We start from the raw sequence: 18930 nt of genomic DNA, 5'->3' as shown, positions 1-18930 counted from the left end.
GTTGAAGCCCCTACATTGTGTGTGTGTGTGTGTGTGTGTGTGTGTGTGTTTTTAAACAGAAAATAGGACTCTCAATTTGGACAGCTTATCATTGGTCTCCTGCATCTTCAGATGTTCACCAGTATACCCACCAACCACCTTAAGACCACTACCATCGATCTAGAACTATATGGGGGTATGAGCTGATAGAAAGGCAGACTTATAAAACTATCATAAATGAAGCAGATTTAGGCATACAGAATGCAGGGATAACATGCTGGGAGATGGGAAAAGCAGAGAAAAGTATAAGATTGAGGCTGGGGATAAATAACTGGGAAAGACAGGAAAACAGTACAAGTTATAAAGTCCCAGATATACAATAAAGCTGAGACTGAGATGTACATTGATGTACAAGTATTAGAAATACATCTTGGGCATTGTATAAGGACATAGACAGCTCAATAATAGAAATAGTCAAGTCAGGTGGAAACCAGAAATCAAGCACTCCAGGAGAGGCTGCCTAGGAAAGAGGAAGCAGCCAGGGTTCTAGTACTACAGACTAGAGTTCAGGGATAAATTCAAGTGCCATCAAGACCTGAAGTCAAAACTAGTTGCTGTGGCTTTGACAGTGTGTCTATCACATGCAGTAGGGATGGAAACCACAGATTCATGCTTCTCAGTTGCTAGGGCTCTGCTTCCCCAGTTTTACTGGACAATTTTGTGGATACTTCAGGTGGGTAAGTGTTCTAGTTTGCTAGTGGCCAGAATGCAACACACCAGAGATGGATTGGCTTTTAATAGAAGGGGATTTATTTTTGTTAGTTCTTCAGAGGAAAGGCAGCTAACTTTCAACTGAGGTTCTTCCTTATGTGGGAAGGCACAGGATGGTCTCTGCTGGCCTTCTCTCCAGGCCTCTGGGTTCCAACAACTTTCCCTGGGGTGATTTATTTCTGCTTCTCCAAAAGTATGGGCTGAGCTGCGAGTGCTGAGATGAGGTATGCCGAGCTGCTTGGGCTGTGCTACGTTAAGTCTCTCATTTAAGCACCAGTCAATTAAGTCAAGCATCATGCATTGCAGCAGGCACACCTCCTAGCCAACTGCAGATGTAATCAGCAACAGATGAGGTTCACATGCCATCGGCTCATGTCCATAGCAGTATAACTAGGCACCTCCACCTGGCCAAGTTGACAACTGACTCTAAGTACCACAGTAAGAAACCCATAATACCCTGTAAGGTTTTGTTCCCTTTGGTTTTAGAATTCTGTGGAACTAAGCCTCTAGTATATTCAGGTAAGCAGAGTAGAGGTAGTCATATTCTGAAATACCCAGTAGAAAGAGTAAATTTTGAATTGCTGGAGCCCTTGCTAGAGAAGACATAATTGAGCAGGACTTCCCCATGAGCAGCAGGAAGGCTCAAGAGCCCTAGGAGAGATGACTCTACAAAGGGTAGAGATCTAGAAAGGAGAAAAGTGAACACCAAAAGACTCCTCTCTAATTTTGTTCCCCCCCCAAAAATGCACTTTGATCATCTGCAAACACCCCTGACTCCTTTTCCAGTGGGACATAGGTAGTTCTCCTCTCTCTAGCTACTGTTCTTCTAAAGCCTAATTATTCCAATTTCACTCCCCAACCATCCAAGCTCATTCAGGAGGGTGCATTCAAGTTGCAAACTAAAGAGGAGCTCAGAGAAGTACACGTATGCATGCATGTGTCTGATGAAATGCGCATCTGTAACTGAATAAGACCAGAAGTACCAAATTCATGAATAAATAGAACAGCAGCTTAAAATATACACATTCTGTTTTGATGTGGGACATTTTCATGCCATGAGAAGCCACAACACTTGTGTTCTCATGTGCCAATGAAGGACCTTCCCTCTAGGGATGATACACGTCAATCAGGCTGGTGAGTTTTCACAACCATAGTATTTTACAGGGTCAAAAGCTCACTGAATTACAGACATACCTCTCAATTAAATACTGTATGACTACTCCTAGAACCATTGCAGTATATTTCCATAGAGAGCAATCAATACATTCTTGCTGAATTGATTCAAATTGAATTATTTAATTGGATTGGCTTGTGCAAAGTAGATGCTCAATAAATTTCCAACTTTATATTGTTTTAAGAATATCTTCATTCTAAAACACTTGAACAAGCAAAGTTTTCAGGTTACCTGTGTTTGCATAAAAACACATAATCAGGAGTTGACAGTAGATGCCTGAAACCAGGTCTCTATGATCACAGGCAAAATGGTCCGGGTGTGAAATTCTATCCTACTTTTCTGAAAGGTCATATGTAAATCAGACTCCCACTTTTTATTACACTCCTTATTCAGTCTGTCTTATGTATGTGTATACTAAATACTGGAAAAGCAAGACTATAATCATTTAATTAAATATAAGTATTTAATTATGAAAAACTAACAAACCAATAAAGTGTACAATTCAAAATAAAATATTGGCCTTGTGAATCTGTATTTGCTTCAGATTAACTATTAACAATTAAACCAGTTTAATCATGGCCTACAATGGGCCTACCCTTCAGCACGCTCACTCATTTTGTTCATCCTGATGAGGGACAAAGCCCTTGATAGATCAATAGAGAGGTGATAGATGCTTTAATTCAGTCATCAATAAATATTGTTGAACCCCCACTATGTGTCATGTAATTTCATTTCTCCAACCTTTGTATAGATCTGTGAAAATTTCTATGTCCTCTAAATTGTTGCCAAAATAACTTCCATAAACTCTTGAATCTGACCTAGGTCAAAATCATTTTAGTGTGATTCCACATCATGTTAGGGAAGCATTTAAATAAAGAAAACACACTTTAGAGCATTATAGATTAAGTCATTAACAGGGTATGCTAATGCTACTGCCTACAGCTGTTCCAGTGGAGTAATTTTTGGTAATTGTGCTAGCACACAACAAGTAAAAAATTACTGAAATGTACAAATCCATTAAAGTTTCAGAAAGGCACTGTGAGGGTTTTATATTTTATAAACTGTGTAATGCAAAATTTGATTAGTACAGCACTAAATTATTACTATTCTGTATAACTTTTCACTGGAATACCAAAAATCCCATCTTGCAGAAATTTCAATGAGCATTTTCTGATTCTAAAAACTAAAAAGATATCGAAGACATCAAATGTGAGTTGAGCTAATAAGAGGCTGCCGTATACAAGGATACCTCAGTAAAGCTCTGGGGACAAAGCTGTTTTTATAGAAAATAAAAATGAATTTAAATCAAACAAATAATCTTTACAAATCATAGAAAGGCACTTTGTCATGGCTCATGTGCCTCAAGGCCTGGCAACCCTTATAAGATGTATTTATGTAGAGTTGCACCTGACGTGACTACACAAACACAAATGCACACACCTCAACACACACAGGGTTGCAAGTGAACAATGCCAAAGAGACCAAAATTGTGAAGTTTCCAGGGTTCCCATCCTTTCTGTTTCTGAGTAGATGCCCCTTGTCCATTACTTTCCATAAATCCTCTCGGTCCTTGCATTCCTAGCAGTTAAGTGTAACCATATCACTGTGTTCTAGTCAATGGAATGAGTATCAATAAAATGGCATGTGCCATTTCCAGATCTTGCTCTTCAAAACATGCCACACATTTTTCCCTCTACTTTTCCCCACTCTGACTGGTTGAAACAGAGATGACAAGTCCACCCCATCCCCACCCTATGGAGACCTTGGAAGCTACATATTTAAGATGACAGGATGTCCATCACGACACGTCCCTTAATAACTACATGGAAGAAGACTTTCGTACCAACCTGTGTCAAACACTTGGTACTGTGAGAAAGAAAGTGCTGTTAGTTTGAGTTACCCTACATATTGGAGCCTTTGTTACAGCAGGTAGCCTAACCTAACCAACATACTACCCAACATTTTGGAATAAAAATTAAATCATGCCCACTTGCATTTGGTATTCCCAGAGCTTGTTTCCTCAGAGGGGATATCCCAAGAGCTAAAACAGTTCTAGCTACTTTCCCCTGGATCTCTGCAAGTGGAAGATCTTATGTCCAGTTTGACCAGAACCTTCGCATTGTCTGAGGTCAGGCCTTCCAGGCCACCCCTCCAATATCTCCCCCGGCATTTTCCTGTCTAACCACAGATAAATACTCTTTCCTCACACTTCCAATTTAAGCTCTTCGTCTGCCTCAAGACTTGGGCATGCATATGTTACACATTTCTGACTGGGCATGCATATGTTACACATTTCTGACACTTCTGGCATAATTTCCATTAGTGGTAGCAATGTTTTACTGATAGAGCTCTCCTCACTTGGCATACTAAAATGCATCTCATTTGCTTCATTTAAGTGAATGGTTGGTTATATATATATATGCTTTTAATCAATTTTGAGCTTGTCAGAAGACAAAGAAAACATTTCCTCCTAACTCTTGCCACTGGCAACCCAGTAAAATGAGTAAACAAACAATGCACATTGTGTAGTTATACTTAGAAGAGGAGGCAAACAAGGGAGGAAGGAGAGGCAGAGCTTTGGAGAGGGAGTCCAATTGCCTCACTAGGAATAACCAGTTATCAGCATCCCCTGGTTAGTAATATTTTCATGGTTCTGTGACTCCTGTGTGTTCTTTCAGCAAATAAGACAAATCAACTAAGCTTAGTCAAATACAAAATTATGAAATGTCCATTTTAGGTTGAACACTATATTAAGGCCAGAGAAGAGACAAGGAAACAGAAGGGAGAGTCCTTTCCATCATAAGGTTCACTGCTTACTTAGAGAGACAAGACACACGTGCAGAAAGCATTTTTGAACTGTTACACAACAATAATAAGTATCAAAATGTATTATGCAGACAATACAGGCCTTTGTTGGGTCAGAGGTAGAGGAGGTAATTATGAAGTGAATCTTCCAAGAAAAAGATCAAGAAGCCATAGAAAAGGGACAAAAATTAACCCAAATATGATTTCTCTTTTTCTGTACCCTGAGCAGTTAATTTTTTCCCCTATCCTATACAACTGCATGCATAATTGCATCAGGTGCCAGGAACTGGAAAGTCTCCCATCTTTTAGCAGATACAGTCTACTTGGAAAGAAGAATGTCAGAGATCCAGAGGGTGTGAACCCTCTCTGCCTCTTGTCTTTATCATAATCTCCCTTGAGCAAATGTATAAAAGAGCACATCACTTACATATTTGAAACATAATGGAACGGCATGTTTTTAAAAGGTCGGGATGCCAGAATGCAACAGAAGTATTGTGTTAAACTCGTATTAAAAAATGTCAGTAACAAAGTTTTGCAGAAAAATCACCATTAAATTGTAGATAGAATGGCATTACTCAGCCCTTGAAAAATGGTATAAGAAATGACGTTCTAACATAATCCAATCCCCACCCAAGAGTTTACTAAAATATTATTTCTTATCTCTGGGATCTTTCATTCTCAAAGAATTTCTTCCTGGGCAAAAAACCTTAGTTTAGCACAATGTTTTAGATAAACAACAACTAAAAAAGCCAAACATGAAGGTCTGGGTAGAATTACAGGAACTAAGTCTTTGGCTTAGAGCTCTCCATCCATTTTTGCACTAACGAAGTGCCTGCCTTTGTCTGAGAATGTTTCTCACTCAACTGGCTACTTGCTAACTTGGAGCTCTTCGCCGTGGAGCTCCAGTTCCCCTGCTGGAAATCTCAAGAGGCAAAATGTGGCATTTAAACATCAACACACCCAGTTTGTGAAATATTAGCTGCCAAACCCAAACCTTAGAAAATGGCCTTTACAATGTTTATCAAAAAATGAACTGTCTACAAAAAAAAGAGAATGATCTGAATAACTATAGGGCTTTTACTGAATAACTATAGGGCTTTTAAGGTGTGAACGTGTGAGTGCGAAAACCTTGTGACTGATACTCTTTTTATCCAGTGTATGGACAATTGAGTAAGAAAAAAAAGATAACTCAAATATAAATAAGTAAATAACCAAAAGGGAGGTATGGGGTGTATGGGATATTTGGGGTGTTCTTTTTTGTTATTTTTATTGTTTTGGGAGTAATGAAAACGTTAAAAAATCAACTGTTAATGAATGCACAGCTTTATGATGATACTGTGAACCACCGAACACTTTGGATGATTATACCTCGATAAAAAAAATCATTGAAGGAAAAAAAAGAACTATTGAAAAAATTAAGGACAATACCTCTGAAAATTGTAAATTTTGTCAATCCTGTTATATTTTGGTTAACATTTTGATGTTATTATAGTTATTTTTAATATATTAAAGATGATTTAGTTCTTCATGTAAAATTAAATTTTACAAAATTATGCCTCACCTCTACTAATGTCCTGAAAATTCTTACTCTTTCCTCCCTCTCCTCAGCGTGCATACCCTAACAAACTCCTGCATCTCATTCAAGGGTCAGCTGAGAGTATCACCTCCTTTTTGAAGTATTCCCTAGTTCCTTAGACAAAATTAGACATTCTAACTTTTGTGGTTACTTAACATCTTGTATATTCTTCCATTTTAACAATTATAATGCTGTATCATTTTGGCATTTTTCCAAGAGGCTTCTTGGAAGGAAAGGATTGTTTAAGATTCACCTTTGCTGCCTGGCACTTAAAAAATGATCAATGTAGATTAGAAGTTTAATAGATATTTTTTAAGGACTGAACAAATGAATGGAACTAAGTGTGTGAATTTCCTGATCCCATATAATCAACATATTTAACCTGCTTCCCAGTTCGCAGTAGTTAGGAAATAAAAGCAGATTAGAAAATTCTATTATTTGCTACTTCAATCATTCATTCTTCCACTGGTTCATATAAGAAATATGTTTAGTACTCAACATATACCAGGCACTATTATAGGAGCTAAATCTATAGAATTAGTCCTCATTTTTTCTGTTTTTTTATTTTTTAGTTCACATTTCAAATGTTTAAATATTTGCAAAGTGTGTCCTTGTCAAGTGGTTACGTACTACCCAAGCAGCAGTGTAGGGACAGCTGCAAGGTTGGCTTGCCACACTTGCATAGATTCAATCAGTAAGGAGACAGAGTTCAAAAGGATTTAGATAGTTTATTATTTGCAGCAATAGTAACATCTTGGCACAGATTCCTCTAGTCCCTGTTTCCACGGGGTGATGTGATGAGGGCCAGGTGTTGCCTGCACACATAGTGAGGTGCATTACAGACAAGGAATCCTGAGATCAGGGGTCCTGACAAGCCAACTCACCGCTTTCTCTGAAGAGAGGCATCATCATTATTACCCTGGGATATAAGAACATCTCTCTGGGGAAGCCTTCCCATTAAAGAGGAATTCCAGATGCCAGCAGCTTTTCCTAAGAAAAAGTACCTTCCTCTTGATGCCCTAATTTCGACATTTTCATGGCCTTAGAACTATAAATTTGTGAGCTAATAAATCCCCACTGTAAAAGCCAATCCATTTATGGTATATTGCATATTGGCAGCTTTAGCAAACTGCAACATCTGCTTTTTTTTTTTCACTTCAACACTCTCAATCCATACTTCATTAATATGTTATGTACTATATGAGATATATATTAAAGATTGTTACTCACAAATACTAAATGTACAAACTAAAGAACATTTTCAGATCTCTTAATTATGAAATACAGTTTCGTGTGTATTTCTACTCTTCAATTTTTATGTTAAAAAATTTGAAGCCCTTTATCAAAATGTATGTTGGCAATTAAGTTGGTCATTTCAGTTGGGCATTAATATCAATGTATATACCCTACAGTTAAGGCAATAAAATACCTGCTTTTTGTAGAATAATTGAATTTTCTAATAAATACTACAAAATCAACTGCATAAATAAACTAATTTCTCTGGGAGGAAAAAGACATATATTGCCATATGCATTTGATTTATTTTTTAGAAGGCTTTTTTAATTCTAGAAGTAAAATGTGGTTTAATTGTGAGTTCTACTATGTATTAAAACTTTAGTTATTATTATAACTGCACATACCATGTGCCTAGCATATTCCTAAGCACTTCATGTACATTATTTCATTTTAACTCCAAGTCTGGCCTTGTGAGATGGGCAACAATCCCTATTTTGTACATGAGGAATTAAACGTCATTGGACACACAGGTAATGATGGGTAGAATCAGGATTTGAATTTAGGTCTGCTCAGATTGAAAACCCATACCTTTAAGTAACCTTGTTGTATTTTTACATTAAGAATTATTAAGACATCCTAGCAACTTAGTAGTTACTTGGATTTATAGGTGTGAAAAAATTTATTTTCCCCTAATATATGTTTATGTCTTCCGAGGGATCCTGAGGACATATGTTTCTAGAATAAATTTAACGTAATATGCTAGAGAGTAACTACCGAAGGTTTATGTAGACTATTATATATGAAAATTAAAGAACAGGAATTTTTTTTTGGATGACTTAAAACATCAGAAATTTATTATCTCAGTTCTGGAAGCTAGAAGTTTGAAATCAAGCTGTAGGTAGGGTCATGCCCTCACTGAAGTCTCTCTCCTGGCCTCTGGTGTTACAGGCAATCTGTTGCTTACCTTATCTTGCCCACCCAGTAACCAAATGTCTGCCTCTCTCTTCCTGTGGCATTCTCCTGTATCTGTGCCTCTTCTCCTCTCCTTTAAGGACACCAGGCATATGGGATTAGGGCCCACTCTAATTTATATGACCTTATCTTAACTCAATCACATTTGCAAAGATATTGTCTCCCAGTAAGGTCACATTCACAGTTCCAGAAGTCAGGACTTCAGCATATGATTTTGTGGGACATGATTCACCCCATAACACCATCCCTAACTTCTCCCCAGAACCCCTCCTCTCTATGCTTTCCTTGTCATAGTCTATTTCTCACTGTCATGTCCCAGAATTCTCTGCAAGGGCAGGGACCATGTTTGGCTTTTTTTTTTTTTTTTGATCATTCCGTTCTACATATATAATCAGTAATTCACAATACCATCACATAGTTGCATATTCATCATCATGATCATTTCTTGGAACATTTGCATCTATTCAGAAAAAGAAATAAAAAGAAAACAGAAAAAATTCATACATACCATACCCCCCACCCCTCCCTCTCACTGATCACCAGCATTTCACTCTAAATTTATTTTAACATTTGTTCCCCCTATTATTCATCTTTATTCCATAGCATCTGCTTACTTAAACAGTCCTGAAAATATAGACCTGGAGCAACTGGTTGGTTATGTCAAGACATGAGAGATTCATGGAAAATTGTCTCCCACCAGTCACTATCATATACTCTAAATATTCATATTTACAAATAAAATTGCTATGTACAACTTTTAAACGTATTTACTATAATGTAAATAGCATAACTATTTGATATCCATTATTATCCACTTAAAATTTTTATGGACAAATTCATAACAGAGCTTTTAATTGTTCATTTTCCTCCTTGAACTCATATCTCCATTCCTCTTCCTAAACAGAAATTAACCCTTATATAAATTTGTCTAAAAATATTTTATTAATATTTCTATAATGCTTATTTATAATTGATATGTTTTACTTTATGACCATAAGATCCCTAAAGTTAAAAGTATGCTATAGCCTGAGACTCAGTATCAAAGGACTGAGAAAAACCCTAGAATGAGCTGAGAATTAACATCAAGGGATTGAGAGAACCTTCTCAACCAAAATGGGGAAGAGTGAAATGAGACAAAGTATCAATGGCTGAGAGATTTCAAACAGAGTCGAGAGGTTATCCTGGAGATTATTCTTACTCATTAAGTAGATATCACCTTGTTGTTCAAGATGTAGTGGAGAGGCTGGAGGGAATTGCCTGAAAATGTAGTGCTGTGTTCCAGTAGCCATGTTTCTTGATGATGATTGAACAATGATATAGCTTTCACAATGAGACTCTGTGAATGTGAAAACCTTATGTCCAATGCTCCTTTTAGCTACTATCAACAGAAGAGTAGAACATATGGAATAAAAATAAATTATAGGGGGAACAAATGTTAAAATAAATTCAGTTTGCAATAGTGGTAAATGAAAGCGAGGGGTAAGGGGTATGGTACATATAGTTTTTTTTCTCTATTATCATTTTATTTCTTTTTCTGTTGTCTTTTTATTTCTTTTCCTAAATCGATGCAAATGTACTAAGAAATGATGAATACGCAACTATGTGATGATATTAAGAATTACTGATTGTATATGTAGAATGGAATGATATTTAAATGCTTTGTTAATTTTTTTTAATTAATAAAAAAAGTTTTAAAAAGTATGCTATAGCTATAATTATATTATGCTACTAATATATGATAATACTGAAAATTTTAGTTAATATTAGTATATGAAAAAGTAAATTTTATTGGAAATAAATTTTTGATGAGATGAATGAGTCTTTAAAAGTCTATTTCATTATCCATTGGTGAGTATCACCCATTGCTAGAATGAAACAGGTTTCACATGAATTCTCTCCCAATTTTTCATACTGATAGAAAAGTATTAAAAACTTATTTACATAAAAATGAAAAAGAGGGGGTGCAGGGTAGTTCTAGCCAGCCATGCAAGAGACCTGGGTTCAATTCCCAGCCCATGCACTTCCCCAAAAAGCAAACAAACAAGCAAACAAAACAAAGAAAAACAAACAAAAATTCAACAAATGGTGCTGTAATAATGGGATACTCATGTGGGAAAAGAATGAAATGTGACCCCTTCCATACAGCATACCAAAAAAAAATGAAAAAGAATAGAAGAATTTTTATGCCTTAATCACATCCTAATCTATCATCCAAATAGGAAAATTATGCTAAAGTATTATAAAAATGAATATACATTTATATTATAAATAACTTTCTGGAAATATATCATGAAAAATATAATTTCTCCTCTGACTCTAAATAACTGCTCATGAAAACTACACCATCATTTTAGTTTCCTCACTGCTAAAACAAATGTCACACAATGGGTTGGCTTAAATATAGGAATTTATTGGCTCACTATTTCATAAGTTAGAAAGCTTACTTCTCCCTTCTGGGGTTGGTTAGTATCTTCCAGCTGGCCGGCAATCTTTTGGGTTCCTCAGCTTTTTGGTCACCAAAACACACAGGTGTCATCTTTACCTTTTCCTTCCAAGTCTGTTGACTTCTAGCTCCTTGCTTCTCCAATGGCTTCTTTTCTGTGCCCAGTTTTCTTGGGTTATAAAGACTTCAGCCATATTGGTTAGGGTCCACCCACATTAAGTTTGGAAACAAACTTAATTAATAACGTCTTCAAAGACACTATTTATGAATGGGCTCACACCCACAGGACCAGGGTTTGGGACCTGAATATACCTTTTATGGGGAACATGATTCAATCCCCAATACCGTCCTAGCTGAGCTCTGATAAATGTTCCTTTTTAATACTCATATGCTGTGAGTAAATCTCCTCTGTATAGAATTCATGACAACTATGCAACTCAGATGGAGGCCATGACTGAGTGTATACATGTGCTCACCAAGCTTCTTTTCGTTACTGAAAATAGTGCAAATGGAAAGGGCAATCTTCATTACAAATATTGAATATCCTAAGTTAGACATTTAGGCACTGAGGTGGTTTGGAGCTGTATGTATCCCAGAAAAACATGTTCTTAAATGTAATCCATGACTGTGGGTGTGAACCCATTATAAATTGAATTTGATGAGGTTATTTCAGAGTAGGTATGGCCCAGCCAAATCAGGATGGGCCTTAATCGTATTAACAGAGTTCTTTAGAAGTGGAATGAAATGTAGATAGAGTGAAAAAATCCCAGGAAGCAGAAACTGAAATTCAACAGAACCCGAAACAGAAGCGAGAGATCAGGAGAAGTTGGTCTCTTGTAGACTGCTATATAACAGAGGAGCCAAGGACCAAGGAGAGCCAGCAGTCAGACCCAGAATGCCACTCTTCAGGAAGAAAGCATTTCTTTGATGATGCCTTGATTTGGACTTTTTTTAGCTTCAGAACCCTGAGCCAATAAATTGTCATTGTTCAATCCAGCCCATTTCAGTGTTTGCTTGTTCAGCCAAGGAAACTAAAACAGTTAATTCAGGTGCATAGACTTGCCATGATTTTGTCACTTAAATGAAATAAAATACTGCTAATCTCACTCTTTCTGTTGATTTTTTTTGCTCTAATCTCATGAGACATTTCCTCAGATGCAATGCATTCCTTGACAACAGACCGTGGGGTAGAAGTAGCAATGTTTTTTTTTTTTTTTTTTTAATTAACGGAAGAAAAGAAATTAACCCAACATTTAGAAATCATACCATTCTACATATGCAATCAGTAATTCTTAACATCATCACATAGATGCATGATCATCGTTTCTCAGTACATTTGCATCGGTTTAGAAGAACTAGCAACACAACCGAAAAAGATATAGAATGTTATTATAAAGAAAAAAATAAAAGTAATAATAGTAAAAAAAACAAAACAAAACAAAACAAAAACCTATAGCTCAGATGCAGCTTCATTCAGTGTTTTAACATGATTACTTTACAATTAGATATTATTGTGCTGTCCATTTTTGAGTTTTTGTATCTAGTCCTGTTGCACAGTCTGTATCCCTTCAGCTCCAATTACCCATTATCTTACCCTGTTTCTAACTCCTGCTGGACTCTGTTACCAATGACATATTCCAAGTTTATTCTCAAATGTCAATTCACATCATTGGGACCATACAGTATTTGTCTTTTAGTTTTTGGCTAGACTCACTCAGCATAATGTTCTCTAGGTCCATCCATGTTATTACATGCTTCATAAGTTTATCCTGTCTTAAAGCTGCATAATATTCCATCATATGTATATACCACAGTTTGTTTAGCCACTGATCTGCTGATGGACATTTTGGCTGTTTCCATCTCTTTGCAATTGTAAATAACGCTGCTATAAACATTGGTGTGCAAATGTCCGTTTGAGATTTTGCCCTTAATTCCTTTGAGTAGATTCCCAGCAATGGTATTGCTGGGTCGTATGGCAATTCTATATTCAGCTTTTTGAGAAACCGCCAAACTGCCTTCCACAGTGGTTGCACCATTTGACATTCCCACCAACAGTAGATAAGTGTGCCTCTTTCACCGCATCCTCTCCAGCACTTGTCATTTTCTGTTTTGTTGATAATGGCCATTCTGGTGGGTGTGAGATGATATCTCATTGTGGTTTTGATTTGCATTTCTCTAATGGCCAGGGACATTGAGCATCTCTTCATGTGCCTTTTGGCCATTTGTATTTCCTCCTCTGAGAGGTGTCTGTTCAAGTCTTTTTCCCATTTTGTAATTGGGTTGGCTGTCTTTTTGTTGTTGAGTTGAACAATCTCTTTATAAATTCTGGATACTAGACCTTTATCTGATATGTCATTTCCAAATATTCTCTCCCATTGTGTAGGCTGTCTTTCTACTTTCTTGATGAAGTTCTTTGATGCACAAAAGTGTTTAATTTTGAGGAGTTCCCATTTATTTATTTCCTTCTTCAGTGCTCTTGCTTTAGGTTTAAGGTCCATAAAACCGCCTCCAGTTGTAAGATCCATAAGATATCTCCCTACATTTTCCTCTAACTGTTTTATGGTCTTAGACCTAATGTTTAGATCTTTGATCCATTTTGAGTTAACTTTTGTATAGGGTGTGAGATATGGGTCTTCTTTCATTCTCTTGCATATGGATATCCAGTTCTCTAGGCACCATTTATTGAAGAGACTGTTCTGTCCCAGGTGAGTTGGCTTGACTGCCTTATCAAAGATCAAATGTCCATAGATGAGAGGGTCTATATCTGAGCACTCTATTCGATTCCATTGGTCGATATATCTATCTTTATGCCAATACCATGCTGTTTTGACCACTGTGGCTTCATAATATGCCTTAAAGTCAGGCAGCGCGAGACCTCCAGCTTCGTTTTTTTTTTCCTCAAGATGTTTTTAGCACTTCGGGACACCCTGCCCTTCCAGATAAATTTACTTATTGGTTTTTCTATTTCTGAAAAATAAGTTCTTGGGATTTTGATTGGTATTGCATTGAATCTGTAAATCAATTTAGGTAGGATTGACATCTTAACTATATTTAGTCTTCCAAACCATGAACACGGTAGAAGTAGCAATGTTTTTAAGGAAAAATTATTATCACTCCTACTGCCCATGTAGTATATCTGAAGTCAGATTATCCCAGTCCCAACATGGATCAAAATATAGATTTATAATCCCACATTTCCCTTAACAAAAATATATCTCAGATCAGGAAAGGCATACAGGCTTATCATAAATTTATAGTGACTTGGTTATAAAACATTTCACAGTACTTTGCATTCTACCATGATGGAATAGCCTCATTCTTCCCAGACTTACCCTCCAACAACTGAAAAATCATGGCCATAAAACAACAGACAAGCATAGGAAGATGAGGAAAGCTGTAACAAAGAAAGGAGACAGCCTAGAGACCTAAGAACTTAAGGAACAGCTCAGTAGTGAGTTCCCTGGGTTTCCTTACTGCCTCTGGTCTATCCCAGACAGGACACTGTAGACACCTCCAACTCAAGTTCAGCTAAAAACTAACTTAAGTTTTTCATCTCTTTATATTGCATTATTTTCTATAAACTGTCACTTATTCTAGAGGAGATATTTGTGTATTTTCATTTTTAAGGAATTGCTGACATATAGCAGACATCACATGGAAGTCAGCTCTTCACCTCTCAAACCACTGATCCAAGCCAAGCAGTGCACCTCGTAACAGTGATGCTGATGCTCTCCCATAGTTTTAGGCCAGCAAGCCCAGATAAACATACACTGATAATTGGAGACTTTGTATTCTATTGTATTCCATGGGGACAAACACGTGATACATTGAGTGGATAATGTGGTTTACTTGGAAGGTAGAGGATATTGCCACTGACTATCATTTTTAGAAGAGATAGATTCAGGAGCAAGGAAAGAGCACATGGAAGGCAAACCTTAGGCTAATGAGGCAGAGGGATGTTTTCTCTCCTTGGGCACTACACAAAGCTGTTGAAGCCTGAAGACAAGAAATACAGACATAGACACATGATATCATGGAAAGTTAAGTGGTTGGTCTTTGTGTGAGTGTGTATGTGTGTTTGGAAGATTGAGCAAATGGTACCATAGTCTGTGGATAAGGGATATTAGCAGATATTTTGGAGTTTGAGAATTGATGTTTATGTGAAAACAATATGGCAGTGGTTTGGGATCTGTGAAGTGGTAGATACATCATAACCAACCCTGTGCCAGCACTCTGGAGACTTCCAGGAACTATGGGAATTGCTTGTAAGGAAGATGAAAGATGCAGATGCTAAAAAATGAGATAATTTGTGGAGCCTCAGACTTGGGACAAGGATTAGCACCAAGGAATTGGACACCTTCAAAGAACCACAGGGACCTCTATAGGAATCTGGATCACCTATGCTTCATGACATCAGTTGCTTCATTCTAATTCTCTAACAAGAGAATTAGAACAAGAGTAAACTCAGAAGTCATCTCGTGTGGCAATAGATGTCATGGCAGTAGACTGATAAAATCTAGAATTCTCTCGGTGAAAAAATATGACCTGCTTTGATGCTGTGTGACTCTCTATAGTTATTGGGCAAATTAAGAGTAAGGGGAAACCTCAAGAGGGAGATTCTAGGTTTCCTGATAAATAAGGAAGGTGGTTACTGAAGTGATTAATTGAAAAAATTAAGGAGATGTGACCAAATTGGTCTTCTGAGTTGGTGGAGCATTTCATACCAATTACATGGTGGTTGTTAAATTCCCTCTGGCTGGTTGGCTCATTGGTTAAATCATGATGATAAGAAAAAAATGGAGAGATTTTATTATGCCCTTGAGAAGGCTGGCTTGGTTCTTGCTAATAGACCCTGGATTCTGCCCTAACACTGGCTAGCTATTTTACAAAAGCATGTCAATGATCCAAAATAGAACCTGGAGAGATCATGGCTGATGAGTGCAAATTCATTACCAAAGTTGGAATAAACACTTCAAAAATGTGTCCTGATGCCTGCAGGTAGTTATATCATCTTGGTATTCCAATTACAGCTTTATCTTGAAAATGAGAATTCTGAATTGAATGAGCAATGCCATTTTTACTCTTGAGAAATCACTGAAATTCAGTCAACAAATCTATTATATGCCAAGACACTATACTATGCTAAGCTCTTTACTGTATTACCCAATCAATCTTTACAACAACCATATGAGATAGTTTTTATCCTGCAATTACAGATGTAGAAACCATACTTTGGAGAGATTATGCAATTTAATTTGACTGCAATTTGAAATTCTTTCTGAAAGAAGATTTTGAGTTATTAGGATGGTGAGGATGGTGCTATCTAAAAAAAAAAGGAAAAAAAATTCTTTATTTGAAAGGGATTCCATTGAGTTCAATCAGTAAAAAAAAGGTGTTAATTAACCCAGGTCAGAGTTTTTTCAAACTGACCTGCCCCTATGTAATTATAAATTAACATTATTCCTGATGAATCCCTCTGGGTGCCTTTGGATACTTTAATCCTAACCATACCAAATCTGCATGTGAATGATTTTTTTAAATTATACATTCCCCAGTTCCACCCACGAATATAAAGCTATATGCTATTAAAATCTCCCATGTTTTTTTCCTGACACATAACAAAGTTTAGAAACTTCTCGTTTACTCTGTTCTTTGTTCTAAAGAACAAGAATCAGCAATGCAGGGAGAGTGAGCCAGAAAGCTATGGCTTCTGGTAGTACAGCAGAGAGGCAGGTTAAAAAACCCTCCTGCTTCAAATCACACACAGTGGATAAATTACCACAGGAAATATTTTTTGGGTGGGTGAATTCTTTATGGAATAATAACAAATATAAATTCACAAATCATAAGCATCAGCTCAATGAATTTTCACAAATTCATGTAAATACCATGCAGACCGTGAAAGAGAGACCGTGAAACACATACATTCTAGAAACCACCCTATGCTTCTTTCCTGTCGCTGCCCTACCCCAATTTGCTCTCAAGGATAGCCACTATCCTAACTTAAAACAGCATTGATCAGTTATACCTGGTCATTGCTGTATAGAATTCTATGATTTATTTATCCCTTCCACGGTTGAAGGGCATTTGGTAGTTCCCATCACTGAGCTTTTACAAATAGAGCTGCTACGAACATTCTTCTTTATGTCTTTTGGTGAAAATATGTACCTACTTCTGTTGGGTGTATACCTAGCTGTACAACTGCAGGATAATAGAGATACATAGTTCAATTATAGGACATACTGCCAAACAGTTTTACAAAGCAGATGTACTGACTTATACTCCCATCAACAGTGCAGAATTCCAGCTGCTCTACATCCTGGTCAACACTTAGCATTTTTTGTCTTCTTTATTAAAGCCATTTGGTGGTGGTTCAGTGATTTCTCATTCTGGTTTAAAGGCTACTGAGGAAATGACAGCTCATTTTTTCACTTCACTCACAAATATGCCCATTTGGCATCCTCTCAAAGGTTGGGGCAGGGATTGAATGGGATGTGTGCAGGAGACAAGACGAAGCTCATCAGTCCTCCTGCTCTGGGCTATAGAAAAGAAGGAAAGTCTTAGTAACATGCTTGCATGCCTCCTTTGGGAAGATGCCAGTTTTACCAACAACATAGTGCATACCTTTCTCTCTCTAGATCTAGAATGGTATGCATCAGCACACAGTGCAAAATTCCCCCAGAGGGTGCACTAGGATTCAACACTGATCTTCTGGATCAATTGCAATTGAACAAGATCCCATGAATCATTCTAAGAAATGGATCTTAACGATGATTGGAGGCTCCAAAGATGAGAACTCAGGTCCCTTGGTCACAAAGTTGCTTCATAGCTTCACAAACACTGCTTCTTCCTGACACAGTCCATGAAGGAATGCAAGCTTAAGTGTGTGGCAGAATCACCCGAAGAAACTGTTAAACACAGACTGCTGTGATCTCCACGCACCATCACCAGCACCACCAGTCTGACTTAGTGTGTCTGGGGTAGAGCTCAAGAATTTGTATTTCTACCAAATTCCTAGATTAAATTGTATCTAAAGAAGAAGTGTGAAAAGCATGGTGCAATGATGAATGATAGTCATCATGATGTATTAGTGGAGGATATTTTTGATAAAGACAAATACAACAATGGATTTATATCTGCCAAGGAATTTTCATATAAACATAATGAGTTAGAGAGACATGTCTATTCATTTTATACAGCACCAAGAGGGCAACCATCTTTAAAGAAAGTTTTTCTCTTTTTAACAATGTTCTGTTCTTGCTGTATTTTCCAATTTTATATATTTTCTAAATATTGTTTAAAGAAACCCTTAAGGGTTCTAAGTGCACATTTCTTTCTGGTGAGCTGTTGGGAAGAAAAATTTAATTTATCTTTCAACAGGAGACTTTTGAACCATTTTCCACTTTCACATGAGAAGACTTATGTTTTCTTGGCTTACTTGCAATTTTAAAATATTGCAAATGAGAACATGCCACAATAGGAGACTAGGTTATAGCACAAATCAACACCCTGTATTTCTTCCTCCCTCTATTTTTTCCAAGTTAGATACTGACATATTTTAAAAGTCTTTTGCAGTAGCCCAAGGCTTACTGTTTTCACATTATAATGGAATAGCTTTGTCTTCCGCTACAATTGAGTATACTTGAGAAAAGGGAAAAATGGTTGTTAACAGCTACTGCTTTACTGAAGAGATGTGCAATGCTCAAGTGGGCAACAAAGGTCATAATTTATAAATATGTATGCATGAAAACATTCTGCCTAGGACTTAACCGGCTAGATAAGGTTCTGTTCCTTGCAATTAATGACTAGTAACTAATGACTAATAGGTTATTAGTCTTTATGACTGATGTGTATGTTTCTTGGTAGTAAAATATATCACTACTGTAGAAAAGGTAGAGAGTTTTATTTATTCAATGTTTATTTTTTAAGGCTAGCAGATTACCCTTCCTAATCTTTGATGTATGTAATCCATAG

At 36.8% G+C, this 18930-nt stretch overlaps 1 long non-coding RNA gene across 1 annotated transcript in view; it reads right to left on the bottom strand.

Moving 5' to 3' along the window:
* The window catches only part of LOC143646281 (uncharacterized), a 235148-nt gene that overhangs the window by 62362 nt on the left and 153856 nt on the right, over window positions 1-18930 (bottom strand). The window lies entirely within an intron of this gene.

This window comes from Tamandua tetradactyla, chromosome 9, assembly GCF_023851605.1.
Source record: "Tamandua tetradactyla isolate mTamTet1 chromosome 9, mTamTet1.pri, whole genome shotgun sequence".
NCBI classification, from domain to species: Eukaryota; Metazoa; Chordata; class Mammalia; order Pilosa; family Myrmecophagidae; genus Tamandua; species Tamandua tetradactyla.
This window is presented reverse-complemented; position numbering and strand designations above follow the sequence as displayed.